Raw genomic sequence first — 17,705 nt, 5'->3', positions numbered from 1 at the left:
AACTTGCTTGTAATTGCGTTTGTATTTTAGGGGTAGAGGTCACAGATATCAGTCAGTAAATCCTTGCTGAGCTGAAAATAGCCAGACTTGCAGTCTCTGCATCCTCTGTGCTGGCTGAACAGCACCTTCCCCAGTTGTGGGAAGAACCTGGGTTGACCAATTTTCCTCCCTTATACCTCAGTCTCCCTTGTAATGGAGATTTCAGACTACCATGGCAGAGGCAGCAAGGAGTTTGTGTTTGCTGCTGGTCAGCTTGCAGTGTTAGAAAATGCATGTGGGACAGGCAGAGCTGCTGCAGCCTCTGAAAGCTCTGTGAGCTGCTGGAGAACTGCAGCCAGGTGGGCTGCTGGCTTTGCTGGGAAGCAGAGTGGCCTGGAAGGCTGTTGTTCTCCAGAAACTGGTGTGAGATCCTTCATATTCGCTTTTTCTGTTTTAGCAATCTTCTGCAATTTGCTGATTGATGATTGAAGTGTGCGCTTTTAAACAAAGCATGGAATAAAGCTTTTATATCTCTGTTACATCAGTAGATATTGAGCCTATTAGCAGTATTTTTTTCTCCTTTTTTAACATCTATATCATCAATCCAAGCCATGCTCAGTATCATCTTTCGTAGCTTCTTATGCCCATTGATAGTTATGTGGGAGTCAAGATTAGTTCTTTTAAATTATGTAATAGCTTCACAAAGAGGAGAATAGGTTAGTAATGTGTCATTTGAGATTTTGATAAAAACCTAATGGGAAATTGGTCTGTGAGCCAACTTGAATGAGCTCGAAACATAATATGAACAAAGATCAGCAAAGCTCCTCAGGTTGCCCAGAAGTATTAAGTGTTTCATTTGTGAAATCCCCAAAGTCTGCCAAGACATGAAAGCTTGGCATGGTGCAGAAGGTGTGCCTGCTAAAGCAGGGTTAGCACAGATGGAAGCCAAAGAACTGAGAACACTTTTTTGTCCCCATCTGATGAATCTCGAGGCTCCATTTTTGCAGGTGGATTCCAAAATAAGGTAGCAGGTGGTGTATTTAAGGATTTCAAAGCAAACCTGCAGTTTGACTGAAGAAAAGTGATAAAATCCCATAAGAACCTGCATTTGCAGCAAGATCCTTCAGCCACTCTTGATACCCCATTCACACACAGGTTTTCAGCAGAGGCAGCAGCTCTGAGTCCTGTGGATGTGGTGGTTCTCAGTGTGGTCAGCATCACTTTGGGCACTTCACAACATCTGAGCAGCCCGTGATGTGATCAGCCCAAAATGCAACTCATGTCAGGTGGGAAACAAAGAGACCCGCTTCTCATCTAGTTAGATAGGGGCTATCAAGAAGAAACGTGGGTTAAGGATGAATGTGCATTTAAATGAATGTGAGTTTAAAATCTGTGATGGTTGTTTGGAGAAAAAGGATAGATATGGATTCCACACAAACAGTGCTACTGTACTGGTAAAAAAGAAATAAAATTATTTCCAATCAATTATGGTTCTCATAGGTAGGATCACAGCTTTTCCAGCTGGTTTGTGTAGGTGAGCTTTCTCATATGTGAGAGAACCCCTGAAGTCTAATAGAAACCTTTTAAGTAAATCTTGCAAAGCTCTAATCTCTCAAAAGCTCCTGTGTTCTTCTCTGTTCTTATTTAATTTTTAATAAGAACAATTCTATGCAGCTCAAAAGCATGGCTCAATTAAGGAATATTCCTACCAGGCATCTTTGAAATCTTGGGAGGTTTTTCTTTTCCTTTTTTTGTATTACCCCTGTGCATCTCAGTTTTGGTTGGCTGGAGTTTAGAGAAGGGGTTTCTCTTTAATTGCAAGCTCTGCTTCACACTGTTATTTACAAGTAGACCAAGGAACTTTCAAAGTCTCATCTTCTATGCTGGAAGGAAACCACCGAACACATTAGTGCAGTATTCCAAAGTTGCAAAAAGGATCTTTGATGTAATTCCCCAGACGTCTGTCCGAAAAGTATCTCGAGGTCATGAGAAGTAATTAAAAAAAAAAAGGTATGAATCAAAATTTTAAGCCCAGGTATTTTGTAGTAATCAAATCTTAACTGCCTTGTGGTTCACTTTTATTTCTGTAGTGTGTGGCATTCTTCTTGCTGCTCTGGTTAAGCTTGGATCAGCACTTCCATTATAAAATGCTGCTTTCAGGGGTTTATAACTTAACTGCAAGATCTTCCTCTGAGTTTAAGATGGCGTTGTGACCTGACTGGAAACCACGTTTGTGTAAAATACATGTCTGCCAATATGCATAAGAATTTTTTGAATCCTATTTTGTGCCCAGTAGAGCAGATCACAGTGGTGGTGTTTCATCCGAATACATGTTGTTAATGATGAGAGAAGTGAAGGGTGCCTGCAGCATCCTGCACAGTGCTGGGGCAGCCTTCATTTTCTGGTCAGCACTTGGCTGAAGGCAGCCCAGCTTCTCACAGCTGGGACAGAAGGAGGTCTAAGATGCAGATTCTTCTCTGTTCGTGCTCTTGCTCAGCTTTCTTTTCTGCAGCTTCCACGCAGAGTGGACAAAATAATTTCAGGTGGCTATTGGTTCCTTGGTGCTTAAGTTCATGTGCAATTTATAGTTGTTTCAACCTCATATTATTGCCAAAATTGATGTAAATGTGTTTTCCCTATTGAAAGGGCTGTGGAACTTTCTGTGTGTTGCAATCTGTCTTCGCTTCCTACATTTGGGCAGAGTTGAGCTGGGTTGTTCCTTTCTGTGCCATGGTTTCGATGGTTACGTGTCAGCACTGACCTGGTGTCTATAAAATGCCTTGATGTGTTACCCAGAGCATGGAAAGTGTAAAAAATATGTATTTATCTGTGGCAGAGCAGTTCTGCTCTATAAAATATACTTCTTACAGTGTTACAGAAATCTTTGACTTTTTGCAAGGAGGGGGAGGCTGAATGCCATTTTCAAACCTGAACTCCACAAAACTCAGCGATGAATGATTGATCCCTCTCAGGTTTGTGGTGTGAGGATATCTGCTCAGGAGCTGATGGGAAAAGTGCTGTGAGCATTGATCAGAGCTCAAAAATGTTTGGCCTCTGTTGTTCAATGCCACACTGTTTCATGAAGTCTTGTGGTTGTGTTTCTTTTCATTATCATTTTCTGCTGTTTGTTGTTGGGTTTTGTTTTTTTCCAAAACTTGAAGGTAAATGGCAAAATGCCACAAACCATGGAAATTTAATTTTCTGCATTCCATTTTATTGCACACTTGTATCTTAATGAGAAGCAGCTCCAGAAATTATCTTCCCAGCCCCCTAAGTTCTTAGAGCAGACTCCTCTAAGCTGGGTCCAAATCTTGCCATTTGTGTGTGTCTTTTGAGGACAGTGGCCAGGTAGGATGCTCTTCTTTTATGCATGACAAGAAACATAAACTCAGTGTTTGTCGGGCTCTTTTTGACATCTTTGAAGAAAAAATGACAAAGCTAAGAGGCACATAAAATGTGGGATGCCTTTATAGTGTTCTGGGAGGAAAAATGAATTCCTGAACCAAAGATGCTGATAGCCTGGATACGACATCACCACCCATCCAGATCCCTCAAAAGCATCTCCTGTGTTTTGAAGGAAGTTTGCCAAGATTTCTGAAGAGCCAAGAGGTGGAAGGAAGTAAATGCCAGAACAGGAGGAGTTAGAAGTACTGTCAAGCCTTAAAGGCTCCAGAGTTGTGGTTTAGAGTAGCAAACTCTCAACTTCATGGATACCTGCACTTTCTTAGATGTTGTTCCCATGAGGTTTACAGAGAAGAATGTTATGTGGGGATTTTTTGGTGGAATTTGGAGATGATGTGTGATTCTTGTGCTGTTGTTTTCTATGTCCACCCCTGGGCTGTGCACCTGTAGCTGGTGGAATGGATCTGGGCCAGGAACCTCTGAGAGGCACCCATGGCTCCTAATTTGCAAAGCCCACTGGAAAAAACAAGTTCCTGGTGATGCTGATGGACTTGAGATTGTTCTGCAGTTGCATAGGAATACTACCTGCTTAGTTTGGGGGAAGGGTGGATTTTTTTTTGTTTTCTTTTTTCTTTTTGCTATCAAATCTATTTAATGTAACAGGGTACTGACTGGGGGAAAGAAATAAGAGACCTCCTGCAGGAGAAGTCTGTTACAGACCATCTCATCACAAACGATTTAGTTCTAAGGGCCAATGCCAATTAATCTAAGTGAGAAAGAGGAAAAGTCATCAATCTGACAAAGCTACTTTTAACTGGGTTGGGAAGAGGAGCGCAGGCAATCAGGACTGCTCTGACAAATCTTAAAAAGGCAAAGTTTCTCAAAAGAGGGAGAACGCAGCAGGAGACACTTCTGGGAAGTTTGAAGAAAGCAGGCAGATTTCTCGTTTCCTCATCAGAGCATTTAGGTACTACAGAAATCTGTTTTTTTCTTGGGAGTTTAGTCTCTGCTCTTTAACCAGCGATGTTATGAATGTCGCCTGCTAATCACGCTCCCTTTGCCAGAGGCTCTTGAAGAGAAGATCCTTAAGCGAACTGTGCAGAAAGCTGTCTGTGCATTGCATGTGTCAGCCCAGCACCAGTGCAGTCCTGGAGCAGTTGGGAAATATCTTCTGAGCCGAAGCAGCAGCCGGCATCCCCAGTGCTGGCAGCCTGTGGTGATGGTTGCTACCTTAAGGATACCTCGTGCTCTAAGCCTTTGTTTGCCATGTGCTGAGAGCATCAAACAGTAACAGGTGCCTCAAAGTGAATTTTTAGAAGTGATCTGGTTTTAAAAGTTTGACAGAATTTAACTCCTTCCAGTGCTGTGAGTCTTGTGATAAGGACTGAAAACTCTTCTCAGTAATTTGCAATTAAGGAATAAACTTGCGGTTCTGTTGTACCACCCCCTCTATTTTGCTTGCTCTAAAAGAATATTTATGACACCAGGAAAAGGAGCCAGAAGCCTTTCTGTCATTAGTGAATAATGCCATATGACTCCCTTGTGGTACAAATGCCAGATTATGCAATGCAGCGTAGTTATTGTCTCTAAATATAGCATTGTTTGGTATAGAAGTGTCGTTGGAATAACAAATTTTCTCTTATGGACGTTAATATTATACTTTAATAAGGCCAAAATAACTGCAACAAATCTCAGATTTAGCTAAAGGGCATGCATTGTAAATTCAAGTTTGTTACTCTCACTTTCATAACTCACTGGAACGGTCTGCTTGGTGACCCTGATTTACTTATCCTTGTCTCATTAGAAGTAGCACGAATACACTGTAGTATTTTGCACTGAAGTGGCAAAACCTTGTACTTAGCACTGTGTAAAACCTTTCCTTTGTTTAATACTTTCTGTCAGACTACCACATTCCTTCTGTATAATGGAAACAGCACCCACAGCTAGTGGGCTGCAAATTGCAGAGCAGTTCATCACTCAAGGCTCTCCAGCATATGATAGTACTGCAAATATTTATATTAGCAGCTTTTGTGCTTGACTGTAAAGATTAGAGATCTTAAGGGAGTACTGAAGGAATTACAGCTCCAAGGAGTGGGGGGGCATGCATAGGATGGATATTTCCTGTATATTAAACAAAAAAGCATCTTTTATTTTGGAGAGAAAGAAAGGAGCATCCTCTAAAATTCTTTCCAGCTACAAGAGTCAGTGTCTTTGTGCCCTGTTGTGCATACAGGGCTTTGCTCTGCAATTCACAGTTTGGTTGGGGTCTATGGATTTGTTTGCTGGCTGAATGTGGTGGAAGGTGGCCTTGACTCAAACTGATGGGATTTTAGTGGGGAAGCGAAGGCATCTTCTGTTCCTGTTGTTCTGTGCTCACTGTTTGGTGTTGGTTCTTTTGTGTGTGGTTTGTCTTAGTACAGACAGCGTAGTACTAACATCATCCACTGTTGTCTGCACAAAAATGAACATCTTCGTTAGGAGGTAACACACTTCAAGAGTGCACCTTGAGTACTGAATTTTATACTGCTTACAGAGAATCAAGGAGTTAGAGAAGCTCATTTGCTATTTCAGACACATGGATAGACTTGATGGGGAGGGGACAATGCCTGACTTTGTTACAAAGTGCTGGTATTTGTGGCCATCCTTCTATGGGAAGTATGAAATGTACGGGTGCTCGATTCTGGGGTAACTGTCCCTCTTAGACCTGTCCATCTGAGGATGGGGCTTACCTCTGAGAGCCATTCATGAGCCATTTGTTGTACGTGTAACAGTTACCAGATGCCACAGGAGCATGAAAAATTTCCACTTTAACAAACACTGCTGTGACTTTCACCCCTTTACGATGTGCAGAAAGAGATCTGAGCAGCGTTGCCAGCTTTTCCTCTGCACAAAGTCTGACACCCTTCTCTGTGGATCTCAGTTTTCCATAAAGCTGTCCTTTCCACAGTTGTCTCCTGCAGGTCACAATAGCTGCACTGTCCCACGGCTTGGAGAGGCTGTGGGATCAAAGTTGATGTGCTGTGTATGAGTCCTGCTCTTTAAAATGATCGAACAAAACGATCTATTAATAGCATAGGATTTTTGATGATCGGCTATTTTTAATGTTGAAACAGAGAATATGCTGTCCTTGAGACCACACGCACCCGAAGTTCATGAAAAATGCAAGCACTTGTGGAGTGGGTTTTTAAAGTCAGGTTTTTAAGATCTGGTTCATCAGATGAAAAGAGTCTCCTAAAATTAGGGGCAGACCATTATAAGATGCAGCAAAAAGAATTCCAGAGGAAATGTATTTAAAAAAAAAATTGTATGCAGCCACACCTGGAAATGCAGCTGTAATGCAGGCAGGAACCTGTGGGTAGAGGAGAGAGCCTTGGCCATAGTTAGAGGACAGAAAAATAATCATCTTCAAGTGTCTTACATCATCTTAACCTCCTGTTAGACCTTCCCTGCAGGAGGAGTGCAGAATAACACGAGGAAACATGAGTAGCTAAAACAAAGAACTTCTTTTGATTGTAATGCACTTGTACGGTCTGTAGAGAACTGTCTCGTGTTTTCCTCTGAACAGAAAGATAAAAACTCTTTGGAAGATCTTCAGATTTATCTTGCTCATACCTTGATGGGCACATGTTTAGCTACAGGAATTAATAAATAGATCATAAAACTGACTGTAAAGTTTTATAATTATACACACAACTTAGTGTAGTGGCAGAATTTAGCAGAAAACAGACAAGTGTGCAGGTGCACGTGTGTTCCTGTGTTAAGACTGAGTAGGAAAGAATCCAGGTATAAAATTTCAAAGTATTTTAATTTCTTGAGGCTTGGAGAAAACGTGACAACTGATAGATTTTGTTTTCTATATCATTTTGTTGCATCTGGGAGACATAAAAATAGCAGGTGAGAATATTAACGCTCACTGCCAGCATCTCTGAACTTTAAGCAGTTGCCTTTCATAATGAGACTGTAGCTGTTCTCTGGGAATGGCGTCCTGCTCATGTGCTCATTTTTTCAGCAGAATGTTTGGAAACAGCTCTGCAGGACGTCCTGGGAGCAGCGTGACCCAGCTGGGAGTAGCAGCTAGCTGAAAAACTCGCTTCAGAAGCACTCAGCCGTGGCCTGCTGAGGAACTGGAAAGGTATGTGAAGTGGGTTCCTGTGGATCTAGTTGTGTTTCATTAAAGATCTGTGTGATGGATGGGAGAGAGTGCTTGCTTACTGCTGTTCCGGAGGGGACAAACTGGAAGGGTTGTGGTTACACTGGAAGGCAGAATTAGAATTCAAAGTGATACGAGTAGGGGAAATAAGCTGAAGGAAAGGATGCAGTTCAGGAAAGGCAGGTTCAAGGTCTGGCGCCTCAGCAAGAATAACCAAGAGAGCAAAAACAAGATGGGGGGCATCAGATTAATAGCTGGTTCTGCAAGTGAAAGAATTGAGCATGAGTCACCCATGCCATTCTCTGGGAAGTAACCAAAAGGAGGGGAAATAGTGTTCCTTGCTGCTCCTGAGTGTACTTCTTAAAAGGTAACATAAACCATTGCTTTTGGCTGGTGTGGATCATCCACTTTGTTTCCATTGGCTACGCTGCTTTCCAAGTCCTCTTACAAGATGAAGTTTGGCTCTGAAACTGGATTTTAATATAATAGCTGATAATTTAATGACCTACAATAACATTTGTAATTACACGCATTAAGAGGAAGGCAACTTCAGCTCATGCTTCTGGGTTTTAGAAGGGCATTGGAGAGCAATAATCTTTGTAAGAGCCTTTATGTTCTCGTGTTCAGATTGATGCTCAGGGTCTGGGCAGCAGCAGCCCTGGCCGAGGGCAGGGAGCAGCCCGACCCCCTTGGCTGCTCCTCAGGCTGCCCCAGCCACACCTGGCTTGGTGGTTTTCCTCTTATAAATGTGCCTGCTTTCCAGGGCACTTCCTGGGTGTATCCTCTGAACAGGACACAGCTGCCTTTCTCTCATTATTAGGAGCTTGTAGCACTGATGATATGGTGTAAATTATGAGAGTCTGGATTAATGTGTGCAGAAGAGCATGCGTGGCATTAGGGAACAGTGTTTCATGACCTGTATGCTGAAAAAGCAGGGACAACTCCAAGTTATTTTAAGTTCTAATTTAGTGTTCCAAATGAGTATGAAGCTATTTTGGAATATCAATATATTTTTTAATTTAAACAAATCTAATTATACTAAATTAAAGATTTATTTGGCAAACTTAGTAATGTTAAATGCTTAAATATTTTAGATGTCCGAGATAAACATAATAAAATGACTGTTTAATCTACAAATTAATCCAAAAAAATAAATTGCATTTTAATTACATTGATAATGATCAAGCCCAAGTATGATTGGCATATCCCTTCCCTGAGATAGCCAAAAGGCAGAGAAGCAAACAAGGCCAGATTCACTTTCCTCCTTACACCACTATAGAGGTTTTGAATAATTCCCTTTAGTACGTGCATCTCTGGTGTATAATAATCTAGCTGAGTAGAATATGGCTGTGTTGCTGAAGCTGGTCCAGCACATCCTTATGCTGAAGATGACTCCAATAATGAAAATCTGTCTTGCAAATGACTCATTGTAAGAAGACTGTGCTGAAGATGTTGAAAATCAGGATGATGCATGTGAAAATGAAATTAATCAATATGAAGATGAGGATCAGCAGTCTATCACGGCAGAACTGTTTGATAATAATGAAACTGAGGAAACAGGCACTGCTAGGGAAACAAATGAAATTGCGAGAAATAGTAGTGATAATAATGAATTAGTAGCTATTTCCAGAAAGAGAAGAGACTGAGTTTGCAGACAAAGGAGGACTGGGAAGCTGTGATGGTTGCAACAGTTTTCCATGCCCAGATTTTTTGAAAACTCGGTGATGTAAATACACACATGGAAATATTCAGGGTTATTCGATCTCTGTCTGTAGTTGCTCCGTTTGTGCATGTAAGTAATTGTCAGGCTGGGTAATTTCTTATGCTAACAGATGCTTGAGCAGCTCAGCTGATGAATCAAGCCTTGGTGCTGCAGTGGAACACTGCACATACAAACGGGCTCATTCTGTCACAACTCTTTTTGACCCCAGACTTACCAAGACATGTTCTACTAAAGCCAGGATGTGAGTCTGGGCCGATGAAGGGATGGAGAAGCGTCCATCCTTGCTAATTAAAGCAATGCTGAAAGTTATTAACTGTCAGGGCTGTCTAATAAATTGGTTCCTTCACAAGGAGATGCAGCTGTTCCAGTTGTTCCCTGTTAGTTTGTGAGCCCACAGCTGTGTTTGTAGACTTTTTCTGTTTCCTACAGTGGATTTTTTTGTGGTGTTTCTCAGAAGCTTCAACACATCAGTGCTTATTGATAGCTCTGACTGAGCCCTGGCTTCCAAATAAAGCATCAGTTTTGTTTTGACCTTAGCAGCCTTTGATACCTGCATAGTTAAGTCACCAGTTGTTACCTCAGTTTGGTGCCCTCATTAGGCATAGCCCTTTCAGCTTGGGCTGCAAACAGAAAGCCACTTGAAGAAGGTAGAACAGAGACAAGGCATCCACAAGTGATACCTTCTTATGGATTACAGAACTCATGCATGTGTTGTGCAGTTGTGTACTGACCGACACATTGCAGTGGCTCCTTGGACTCCTGGGATAGATTATTTTTTAATGTGTTGTATAAACCTAGATATGCATCACAGAAAGCACAGATAGGTGATTGTGGCAGAGCTTGAGGAGCACCCAATTCTATTCCAACTGAAATTCATTTGTTGATCTGAAAGGACTGGGGAAGGGATTTTGGAGGTGTAAATCCCACGATACTCCCAAGGCCACCACTCATCACACCAGTTCTCTGCAACACGTCATTTTCCGATCTTTCTCTCTTTCTCAGATAAATTAGATGAAGTGAATTTAATTCATGCAGAATCTGAGGTAACAGGTAGAAAAGAACAATTCAGAACTGCTTTGGGGAAAGGTGCAGCAGAAAAGTGTTTGTAGGACAGCAAAGAAATGGGCAATAAAAGCTCTGCAGTCTGTTCAGCATCCCAAACTGCTGCTTCTGCGACTCATTACTGCAGCACCTAAGACCCTCACTGTGTTTAGTATGTGCATTTTTCATTTGATTTCCAAAGTAGGGAAAGTCCTGATATTTCCATTTAGGAGATGTAGAACAGAGAGAAAGGGAGGGCTGGAGTTCTTATTCATGTAAGCATCTGGTGGCACATTGCACGTGTGGAAACTTAGGTATTGTATAAAGAATTTCCACATTTTGGAGTTGAATCCAGATCAAGTGTCTGATAGGTGGTTCCTTTATATCTGAGACAATGAAGTTTCCCACAGTACCTGAAAAGGGATTTTCAGTTATGTAGAGTGACCCAACATTAAGTTACCTAGCCTTGCCTGCAGTAGGTCAGAGCCTGCCTTACCATAGGGATTACTGGCTGAAACTCAGCATCGGCTCAGTGTTCTGAGAGCTCCCACAGCAGGCTTTGTGCAGGAGGGGCATTTCCTTGCTGGTACCACTGGGGGCTGATCCTTAAAACTAGTTGGAAGAGAGACAAAAACAGAACAAAAAAAATGGACAAAAGAAGGCTCAAAAATATCTGTGAGGATGGAAGTGCATGGAATGGCCTTGCTTCTTCTTAGACATATGAGGTATCCAGGTGTCTAGGTGCCCATTACAGTGTAATGCACAGACAGTTACTACCTGGAGAAATGTGACAGATGCATCAGTACAGAACTGTAAGAGTAATTATAGCTCTCCCATCAGCACTTGGATGTTCTATCAGATATCGACTGGACGCAAACTCAGAGATGCTGGGTGTGCTCCCCAGGCTCATGTCACATCTCTTCTGAATTTAAAGGGCTTTGAAAGAATTTTCTATCAAAATGCAGCAAAATGACTTTGAAGCTTAAGTTTCATTGTCTTTCACTGATATTTTGGGGGAAACATGTTAGCTATTACTGAGTGTAATTTATGCCACTTTAAGGCCCGTTCACACTGCTGCCAAAGAGGCATAAGACGGTCATAGCTCAAATGAGACTCATCTCCTAAATTCTGTCAACTTTTACTTAGACTTAATGGTGCTTGTAAAACTGCTGACCGTATCAAGTCCCCTCTCAAACACTGTGTTAGGAGCCTGTATGTGATGATTATTCTTGTATGGAAGAGTTTCTGTAAGTTTCCGTAGAGAGGTCTTGAACGAACTGGCTTGGGCTTCTTGTCTGATCTTTGAGTCCCTGCATCTGAAAGCTCCTGAAACAAAGAGTCAAAAGGTGTAACAGTGTGCCTGTGTAACAGTAATAAAGTAAATCTCTCTATTTTGTTTTGAATTCTTAAATTCCTTTTAACTGGACTGCAGAGAAACAAACCTGATTGTTTATCAAATCGGGTCTTGGAAAATGCTCTTCCCCTTGAGGTCAAAAAAAAATTCCAGTATGGTAAGTTATTTTGGTTTCATGGTTCTTTAAATCTTCTCCAACTTTTTTTTCCTTTGTTCTTTGTCCAATACCACAAAAATGTAATAACAGCAAAAGTAGACAATACAGATTAGACAACCTGGACAATATTTAAGCATGTGCTGAAGTATTTTCTTAGTGGACTTAAGTACTTATGCTGTAGTATATGTGGCATTTTCAGCTTTTTGGATGAAATCTGTTTTCTTAACTTGCAAAGACCGTAGAGACCTTAAAGCAGAGCAGGATTTTCAGTGCACAACTTCTTGCTCTCTTCTTGCAGTTAGCAGAGTGCCTTGTTCGGTTGGTTACAGTAACGGCCTTAATGGCTGCTGTGTGGTTGTTGTTGTAGAAATAGGCCAAGTGTTTCTTAAGGAAAAACCAGACAGTTCACTTCTGGCATAGTAAGGAGATGTTACCTGACACTGTCCCTGTGAAATCAGTGATACTTTAGGTGGGAAAATACCAATTCAGCAAAGCACGAATGTTTGACGAGCGTGGGGGCACTGATCCTATTGATGGAGGAGAGAATGAGAACTGTTTCTAAAAGAAAAAAGCCTCACACCCTCAGATTGGTGTTTTTTAATCAGGTAGTTCTCGTTCTGAAATTATCAGCATGCACACATTGTTTGCTCTTTCACATTTGGATTAAGCCGTGACTTTGTGCAAAGAGCCTCCTTTCTGCTTATCTGCAAGCTGTTCAGAGCAAAGATTTCCAGATCTTACACTAACCAAGGTGTAGAGGGAGAGGGCGGACATTCAGAATTGTCCAAACCACCCGGAAAGCCAGAAGTCTCTCTCTATTTGGCTCTTTTTGATATCTTGTTTTCATTGATCTCCCTAACCTATTTTGCTGTACAAAGACTCATGTTGCTAACCATTGTGTAAGAGTCTGCCTCGTTCTGATTCTTCCATTTTTGTGCAAATGAACTTGTTTTCCCATCGCGATTACTTTGTCAGGATTTGGACTTCAAAACTGTAAAAACAAAACTCAAGACTGGGATGCATTATCCTGGGATAAACTGGGGTCAGCTGCTCCGTGCTTTATATTAGGATTACATGGAAGACTTGGTTTGAGCTCTATTTAAGACCTGAAGAAGTTTCAAGGAAAAAACATTCATTGGCAGAACAGCACAAGCTGCTATCGTTTTTAATTTTTATTGAGCCCTTTTAACACCTCAGATGACCATAAAGGAAAAACAGACCAAAATATTGTCCGTTGTAATAAATAATTTGAGTCAAGTTTCAAGCCCATTATTAAATGAAACTTGAGGTAATCTTCTAAGCTGAGCTTCAGGGCACCTGTGACTTTTAAATGGAACTGTTCTGTTTCTAGGGAAATACATACCTTTAAAAATTAAGCTGGAGGCTAAAAGCCTCAAACAATAAATCTCCCTCCAGCACTCTTCTCTGGGGACATATATACTATGCAGCCTTCAAGCAGGGCACTTAGCCTATCTTTGGGTGTCTTTCCTCCAGCATTAAGGTTCTTTTATAAGGCACATCTGGTTATCTCTAGACCTTTATGAGTTCTCAGAATCCCAAATATCTCTGTTTGATATAAGCCCAACTGCTGGCTGTTTGGATGCTCTCTGAACAGCCACTGTATCTGTTAGGAACTCAAAATGTCAGGCTGTTTTGGTGTCAGGAAAATAACTGTTTAGCCCCACGTGTGTGTGCAGTTTGCACACAGTTCTGTGTTTTTTAGCAGAGACTTCTGTAGCAGTGGTGGTTTAGGGGTTGGTGCAGCGTGGTCTGAACTTGGAAATGTCTTTTTTCTTTGGGATGGATTCCCATGCTCAGAGTAAAGGAGTAACAGAAGATCCTCGCTGAAACAAATGAGTTTGTCTTCAGAGAAATGTTTAAGTACCGGTAATGGTGCGAAGCTATTGAACCACGCAGTGGCTGCTGATTAATCTAGCACTGTCCATTCTGAACACTTAATGCAGGAATGTTGGATAAACATTGCTGTGTAATTAATGCAGCTGTACAAGGAAATAGAAGCGGTCTCATAGGTGCGTGTGTTGAAATACACGGCGTGCATTTGCACGTGAGGACAGTCTCCTCATCCTCTTTGTTATGCTGTGCCTCTTACTGCTGTGCAGCAGATGAGCGGAGCTCTTTTTGCTGCTGAATCATAAATGTTGCAACAGCTGGCAGTGCCGGAGCTGCAGCCACATCCCCAGGCAAGCAGTAACAGCTCGGCTTTGGCTCCATCCCTGTCTGTGTGTTTATCTTACAGGCTCTTATGGAGCGAGGCTTATCTAGCTGCTCCAAGTTGACTTCTCCATTTATTTTAATTTTCATATTGAAGTCGATACTGATCGCTTGTATGACGACCCTGCCTAAACTCTTCAATAAAATGTAAACAACAGGAAGGTATATAGAAAGCCAAAATAACTCATTATTGCTGCTTATACGCTCATCAAAATCCTAAGGGGGCTGTGACCTGATTGTAACTTTCCCCCGGAGCCATACAATAATTTTAGCTGTGAAAGGAAATTTTATGGCATGTAAGATTAGCCCACACTAATGCAAGGTCAAAAATAATAGAATCAATAAGCAAACTCAATACTGTTAACATTTTGAGAAAATTACTACGAGAAAACAATGTCAACAACAGATTGAAGTGGGTCTCCAAAGTTGTCCTATTGATTTCCTTTCAGATTCATGACAATCTAACTCTTTTTCCTTTGCAATATGGCACCATTTTTTCTTTTTTTTTATTCTTTGTGTTTTACGGCCTATTATTATTTCAGCTATGAACACTTGTTAATTTATTATTTTAAAATATGGCAACATTTGTGTCTTTGAGTTTATATTCTGAACTAGAAAAAAGCCTCTCATACCGTTCAAAAGTGGTTAGAAAGCCTAAGGCTATCTGAAGGTCTTAATTTGGTTAGCAATGCACCAGCACGGAGCGGGGGAAGAGGAGGGAGGAAACTGAAGGCAACTTTGACACTTGTTTAGAACTGTCAAAATCGAGTACACTAAGAATAGGAGAGAAGTAAAATGCTGGAAGTGTATTTAAGTTTTGCACTTTGTATCAGCAGTATCCTATCACAGATTGACTGCTCTGTGTCTTTGAACGGATCAGATTATAACTGAGTTGTGAAGTGAAGGCTGTGCAGTCGGGTTTGTTCAGCAGAGGTGTGGCAGGGGGTCGCTGTGCGCTCCCAGTGCGAACATCTGGGCTGTGGCCAGAGGAGGATGTTACTCCAGCTCTGCATTGGAGATGAATTCAGGGCAGGAGGTGAAGCAAAACGTTACCTTTGGATCCCACACTCATGTAGCTCCTCTTCAAGGAGTCCTTTCTGCTCAGGAAGCACTTCAGCTCGCACTTTCCTTTATACACAAACGTTTCCCACAGCTGAGCCTGGTGCTTGTAAAGCAAAATGATGCATTGTTATTCGATGATCTCAGGCTGGTGCAAACTGCTCCTCCTGTGTTCTTCTGAAGTCTGGCATCGCAGGCTGTGGGTGCAAGAGAGCCTCGCTGGCCTGGAAGCCATTTCTCTGCTTTAGGAAGAAGGCTCTGTTACACTTTAACACTAAATATGCTAATCCCTAGCGTTAATTCTTCTCCCTTTGGAGAGGACTTCTGCTTTGGAATTGATGTTGTGAAGTCTGCTTTGCAGCTTTGTATCCATTACTTGTACAGCTGCTGTAACAGTGTTTCCTTCCATACACATGGATGGAGTCCTTGGAGGCGGTGGCAAACCCTCCACCAAGGTCAGTTACTGATGGTTGTGAGCATCCCGGCTCTGTCCTCAGATGCCTTTCTCCATTGACTATTGAGGAAGTGCAGTGCATAAACTGAGGTTTCGTTTTGTAGGTATTGCTGTGCCTGAATTTGGTAGCCAAAATGAGCGAATCAAAGTCTGTGCCAGGTTGTATTCCACAGACTGTTTGCTTCTCCCAAGTTCAACAGCTTTGCTTATTTCTCTGGTATCTCAGTTCCTTTTCTCCCTCAAATATAATCCTTTCTGGCTTTTATTTGTAATAACTATGCTAATTATTTTCAGGGCAGATGTGTTGTGCAGTCCTGATGTTGCCATTGCTGTAGCAACGTCTGTTTGCAACAAAATCAAGTGCTGCATTCCTTACAAATAAGGCTCGGCTTGTCATAAGGGCAGGCTATCAAAAGTTCATTTGAACAAGATGATTTTCTGCTCTCCTGATGCTACCAGCTGTTTGGACAAGGGTTTGGCAGCGGCTCTGTGGGTTGGTCCTTAGCCAACAGATGATGGTGGAGTTTGTGAATCTGATCAAACTTTGACAACAATGCAGAACTTATTTGAAATGCAGTTCTTGTCATTGCTGGAGAGCAAAGGAAAAAAAAAAAAAAAGATAGAAAGAAAGAAAAAAAACACCACTGAAGGGAGTTGTCACACAAAAGTGTGTGGTATGAACTCGGGGACCTAAAAAATCAATCATGGCAATTATTTTACTAAATTATTTTAAACCGTAGTGTGTCCAGAAGTCTTTCTGTTAAATGTCTGCTGTCACAGCAACAAGCTGTGCTGTTTCCATCTCTGACCTTTTTCATGTTAAAATGCATGTCAGTATGTAAAACAGAAGCACTCCATACAGAAGATGACTGTAGCAGTGCTTTGCTTTGCTGCACTGAAGGTCCTGGAGATGCATATTTTGCAGGAAATGAGTATAATGGGACAATTCGCCATTTAGTTAGAGGGAAAAAAATGCCAACAACAAGCAAAGGTTGCTTTTTTTCAGCATTTGTTTTGTCTGTTCATTTCTGCTATGATATATTTGAGGGAACAGAATGGAAGACTTAAGTGGCACATTTGGAGAATGGATGACTTGATGATGAAGTGTGAAATGACCATTAAAGCACTGACCGTTTATCCCTAATGCTCTATCCTGAGCTGAGATCTAAGTGTAGTGGTTGCAGCTGAGTACCTGGTGGACAGGAGTCCATATGTCATGGAAATCTGAATCAGCTGGCACAGCTTAGCATCAGGAGCAGCATTGATTCTGACGAGGTGTGGGTCAGACTAATAATGCAAAGGATGCAAAGAGCCTCAAGGAAGACCTGGGGAAATGGGTGGGAAGTTTTGAAAGTACACCCTAGTGTTTTCTGTTCAAAATCTGCCCTCGTATAAGTGAGAGGAGTTCTGACTGGTGCCATGCATTCTCTGGACCTGGTTTCTCTGCTGTCAGGTGACAGTATAATGACATTTGGAGGCACTTTTGTGAATTGCATACACAATTGCAGCAGCTGTGATCACCAGGTTATGCCTCCCTCTTGCAAACTCCATTTGTGCTGCACAAGCCCTGGAGTGAGACCTGCAGTGCAGGCTGGGCTCCAAGCTGCCGGGCTGTATGGTGAGATGTTGCAAGGCCCTGCAGATACGTGAGTTGCAGTGGAGTGATGCCAGTGTTCATCAGATACCAAAGGGTGCAGTTTGATGACTGTTTCATTGCTTTGGGGTGAATCTCAGTGTACCCACAGTGGAATGTTTTTATGTCTATATTCATGAAAGTATGCCAGAAACTTTATGATGTCTGAGCGAAGATATCTGTGAAATAATTAATGCTGTTTGTGCTCTGACGAACCTATGGACTTTCATCAGTATAGATGCTGTCATCCTATGTTTTATGAAGAGCAAAGAACAATCCTTCTAGAACCTCTGCCATATCTCTTATAGAAGAAGCTGAAATTAGGAACACCTCTGTGTCTCGATATGACTATCTTTTATCAGACTGTTAATATATGGCTGCTTCACATACAGATGACGTGTTTGCCATTTCATTTCACAACCTGTGAAGTCAGCAGTAGCCGTAGGCATTGTGGTCATTCTCTGCCCTCGTGAGCGTGGCACAGGGCAGGTCCCAGCTCTGATCTCCCTCCTGCCCTGTGC

The 17,705-nt window shown here is 41.8% G+C and overlaps 1 long non-coding RNA gene across 1 annotated transcript in view; it reads left to right on the top strand.

The window, feature by feature from the left end:
* The window catches only part of LOC125701254 (uncharacterized), a 110,033-nt gene that overhangs the window by 54,349 nt on the left and 37,979 nt on the right, over window positions 1-17,705 (top strand). The window contains exon 2 of the long non-coding RNA XR_007380185.1: window positions 7,394-7,513. This is a non-coding gene — a long non-coding RNA (uncharacterized LOC125701254). The remainder of the gene's footprint in view (window positions 1-7,393; window positions 7,514-17,705) is intronic.

The sequence above is a fragment of the Lagopus muta genome, chromosome 16 (assembly GCF_023343835.1).
Source record: "Lagopus muta isolate bLagMut1 chromosome 16, bLagMut1 primary, whole genome shotgun sequence".
Lineage (NCBI taxonomy): Eukaryota > Metazoa > Chordata > Aves > Galliformes > Phasianidae > Lagopus > Lagopus muta.
Note: the sequence above shows the minus strand (reverse complement) of the source record. Positions and strands in the feature narration are given on the sequence as shown.